The 5,386-nt window shown below is 27.2% G+C and overlaps 1 protein-coding gene across 1 annotated transcript in view; it reads left to right on the forward strand.

Moving 5' to 3' along the window:
* Positions 1-2,598: 2,598 nt before the first annotated feature.
* The window catches only part of LOC145259179 (inverted formin-2-like), a 62,755-nt gene continuing 59,967 nt past the window's right edge, over positions 2,599-5,386 (forward strand). The window contains exon 1 of the mRNA XM_080116939.1: positions 2,599-2,903. The gene's annotated coding sequence lies outside the window, so the exon portion shown is untranslated. The remainder of the gene's footprint in view (positions 2,904-5,386) is intronic.

Genomic DNA, 5,386 nt, shown 5'->3' on the forward strand with positions numbered 1-5,386 from the left:
CATGGCAGAATCATGATTGGTTAGCTATATTGTGTGACCTTGCTCAGGACTGACGTATATGAGCCACCAAGATTCAGAATGTAATGCAAACTAGTGAAAAAGGTGGTTTTACCCGATCAAGGTAAAAGACATTGCAACAATAACATCAGGAAGGTGACGGTGACTCTGTGGTTAATGGCACAAATGGACAACTTAGGTATGCCAAGTTCGAATCCAGTTTGCCCTACAGAAATACCTTAATTTTCAGAAACACTTTCAGGGATGTTGGCAACTTTCATATGGTCCTAGACTTTTAAACATCCCAACCTAACAGATAGATTTTTTTAAATACCTCCTTCTAACTAATATTTTAAAATAAGCAATCCATGGCTTTTAAATGGACATCTGTGACACAGATTTGAATTAGATTGCCTTATTATTTTTAATAATATTTGTTCTTACAGCTTCAAGACATTGGTACATACCTTTCTAGAAAGAATTCGAATTAGAAAGATATTGGGGAAATGAATGTAAAGAATAAGCATTTGATTCATTCGAAATGAATGAATAATACTCAAAAACATCATCATCATCAACAACAACAACAAGAACAGCATCTGAGTGTCAGAATGTTAGCTCTGACAATTAGAGAATCTATTTCATAAATGTCAGGATGGTTGTTCAAAAAATCTGACAGTTAGGGCGGCTTGTTTAAAATATCTGAGATAGGGTGTCTCAAATGTTGTGATTTGTTTTTTGAAACTAAATGACAGGATGTAAATGGGTTTAACAAAGCGGCCATATTGTTTCCTGTGATACTTTAAAGTGGCAGACAATAAAAGTCACCTGATAAACAATGGATAAACAACATTGCTTAATAAATGGAGATGCTTTACAAGTTTTAAGTACAAAACAACAATTGACATTTTTTATTCAAACATGATCTAACATTTACACGATCTACTTCTCTATTCTAATTGGGTTTTTCACTGAAATCTGAAATACTAGCATGGCTACCTGGTGTTGTTCAGGAGTATGGATAACAAAATAGAAGAACTGTGTACCATCTTTTTTTTTTAACTTATTTCTCTGTACTCCTTTTTATCCTCCCTCTCTATGAATCTCAATCTATCATATTCCCCTCTCTCTCCTCGGTCAAGAATTTCCCTTCCATTTACCGAGGATAGAACAAATGCTACACATTAGTTTCACAGCTAAGATCGATGAAAAAGAAATCACTCACAACCATCCTGACACACGGAAATTGCTGTTTTTGTTGCAATGGCGTTCATTCTGATCGGGTAGAGTCCCCCACCCCCAACCACCCATCTGCAATTAATTTTGTCCTTGGTGATCCCTAAATTAATGAATATTACAAAAATTTGTCTATATTCTGCCTGAGTCAAATGCTACTTGTGTGTGCCTTGTGTAATTTCTGACTTTTAGCTTGACACATAGACAATTGCTTAGTTGCACCTACCTGGCATGGCAGTGAAGTAATTTTAGTTTTTAATTTTTATATTTTATATTTTTTTAAAACTTATACAGAAAAAGAAATAAAATTTTAGTTGTAAGAAAAACAACTCTTTTTATAATTTTATAATTAAAGTGATGGTGATTTTGATTTTTTTTTTTTGCTTGTTTGTAATTAAAGTGATGGTGACTTTGATTTTTTTTTTACGATCATAATTGAAATTCTTTTACATTTTACCAGTTATCTGGTTAGGAGAACATAATTTTTAAAAAGAAATTGTAGTAAAGTATGTTATTATAGTGCCAATAACATGGTACAGCAATAACAAATGAAAATCGGCTAATCAAAATCAATGTTTGATATATCAGTTTAAATGCTATTTAAGTCCAACTTTTAACATATCACAAGATAATTTATATGTAAGACTAACAAGAAAAATGGCCTGCATCCTGGGCAGTTTTTACTTAGCTCTAAATATTATTTAATCTTAGAAATTTTGGTAGACGTAATGAGCCAAAATTTGAATCGAGTGGCAAAAATAATCTTGACTTACATTATTATTGCTATAAAAAATCTCATCTTTGTCTAGCATGTAAGACAGAAAGAATAAGTACATGCTGGAACTAGAGTATTCATGCATAATCAACCACATGTGATTGGCATGCTTTTCCATCCATAAAAACAGACTTGATAGAAGTGGAGAGAAGGCATTTTAGCACTCAAAGGGCTAATATAGAGGTTAGTATTGACAACAGTGTTATTGAGAAAAGTTTATTACGTGATAAAGATCTAGTGACAAACACGATGCATTAAAAACTGGCGACAAGAGTAAATTTTTAAGAGAATCACCTTTAGTGCATCTCACGTTAATCTATCTGTAAACAGAATTCGGGTCAAATGCTGTAGACAAAACAGTCAAATAATTGAGGATATGACAAATGAGTCACATTTTCAAGCGAGAGAAACAAATAAAAATTTGTGTTGAAATATTAAAAAAAATTGAAATAAATACTATTAAATTATTATTTTAACTCTTTATAAAAATACTATTAAAATATTTTTTAAATATTGAAAATAAAATCAAAATACATTGTTCTGAAATTGCATAGTAATATTGTGGATTATGAGTTATGTCCCTTTATCATAAAACTACTTCAGGTAGTTTTATGATAAAGATTCAAATCTCTGTCTATTTTGTTCTCCTTTATAGTTTATTGGTAGGGGGAGTAGGGGGGTAGTGGTGGTTGCCATAAATATAATTACCCCCTCCTCTCTAAAAATACTTTCCTTGTACGGACAGGACTCTCCAATGGTACATTTGAATTCTGACCACTTTTTTGAATCACTGAATTGTAAAACAAACCCATAATTTTGTTTTGAAAACTTGAATTTTGTCTGGAGTAGGCCTTACAAATCTTTGAAAAGCCTTGAAAATAGACATTGAAAACCTGTACAAATCCTGCAACCATAACCAACACCTCCATAGATTACTATCCGTAAGGGATTCTATATCTGATACGAAAAGAAAAAAATGTTAAAACCTGATAAAGACTTTTTAAAGTCAAAAAATTCTTTTGTTTTTTAAGATGAATTATTTATTTTAGAGAAAAAAAAAACTAAAAACAAATTGTTATTAGACTTTCTAATTTCTCTACAACAATTCAAATACAAAACGATATTTTCTATACAACAATTCAAATACAAAACGATATTTTCTATACAACAATTCAAATACAAAACGATATTTTCTATACAATTCAAATACAAAACGATAATTTCTATACAACAATTCAAATACAAAACGATATTTTCTATACAACAATTCAAATACAAAACGATATTTTCTATACAACAATTCCAATACAAAACGATATTTTCTATACAACAATTCCAATACAAAACGATATTTTCTATACAACAATTCAAATACAAAACGATATTTTCTATACAACAATTCAAATACAAAACGATATTTTCTATACAACAATTCCAATACAAAACGATATTTTCTATACAACAATTCAAATACAAAACGATATTTTCTATACAACAATTCAAATACAAAACGATATTTTCTATACAACAATTCCAATACAAAACGATATTTTCTATACAACAATTCAAATACAAAACGATATTTTCTATACAACAATTCAAATACAAAACGATATTTTCTATACAACAATTCCAATACAAAACGATATTTTCTATACAACAATTCAAATACAAAACGATATTTTCTATACAACAATTCAAATACAAAACGATATTTTCTATACAATTCAAATACAAAACGATAATTTCTATACAACAATTCAAATACAAAACGATATTTTCTATACAACAATTCCAATACAAAACGATATTTTCTATACAACAATTCAAATACAAAACGATATTTTCTATACAACAATTCAAATACAAAACGATAATTTCTATACAACAATTCAAATACAAAACGATATTTTCTATACAACAATTCAAATACAAAACGATATTTTCTATACAACAATTCAAATACAAAACGATATTTTCTATACAACAATTCAAATACAAAACGATAATTTCTATACAACAATTCAAATACAAAACGATAATTTCTATACAACAATTCAAATACAAAACGATATTTTCTATACAACAATTCCAATACAAAACGATATTTTCTATACAACAATTCAAATACAAAACGATATTTTCTATACAACAATTCAAATACAAAACGATAATTTCTATACAACAATTCAAATACAAAACGATAATTTCTATACAACAATTCAAATACAAAACGATATTTTCTATACAACAATTCAAATACAAAACGATATTTTCTATACAACAATTCAAATACAAAACGATATTTTCTATACAACAATTCAAATACAAAACGATAATTTCTATACAACAATTCAAATACAAAACGATATTTTCTATACAACAATTCAAATACAAAACGATATTTTCTATACAACAATTCCAATACAAAACGATATTTTCTATACAACAATTCAAATACAAAACGATATTTTCTATACAACAATTCAAATACAAAACGATATTTTCTATACAACAATTCAAATACAAAACGATATTTTCGATACAACAATTCAAATACAAAACGATATTTTCTATACAACAATTCAAATACAAAACGATATTTTCTATACAACAATTCAAATACAAAACGATATTTTCTATACAACAATTCAAATACAAAACGATAATTTCTATACAACAATTCAAATACAAAACGATATTTTCTATACAACAATTCAAATACAAAACGATAATTTCTATACAACAATTCAAATACAAAACGATATTTTCTATACAACAATTCAAATACAAAACGATAATTTCTATACAACAATTCAAATACAAAACGATATTTTCTATACAACAATTCAAATACAAAACGATAATTTCTATACAACAATTCAAATACAAAACGATATTTTCTATACAACAATTCAAATACAAAACGATATTTTCTATACAACAATTCAAATACAAAACGATATTTTCTATACAACAATTCAAATACAAAACGATATTTTCTATACAACAATTCAAATACAAAACGATAATTTCTATACAACAATTCAAATACAAAACGATATTTTCTATACAACAATTCAAATACAAAACGATAATTTCTATACAACAATTCAAATACAAAACGATATTTTCTATACAACAATTCAAATACAAAACGATAATTTCTATACAACAATTCAAATACAAAACGATATTTTCTATACAACAATTCAAATACAAAACGATAATTTCTATACAACAATTCAAATACAAAACGATATTTTCTATACAACAATTCAAATACAAAACGATATTTTCTATACAACAATTCAAATACAAAACGATATTTTCTATACAACAATTCAAATACAAAACGATATTTTCTATACAACAATT

The sequence above is a fragment of the Euprymna scolopes genome, chromosome 34, assembly GCF_053919585.1.
Source record: "Euprymna scolopes isolate OS-2025 chromosome 34, ASM5391958v1, whole genome shotgun sequence".
Taxonomy (NCBI): Eukaryota; Metazoa; Mollusca; class Cephalopoda; order Sepiida; family Sepiolidae; genus Euprymna; species Euprymna scolopes.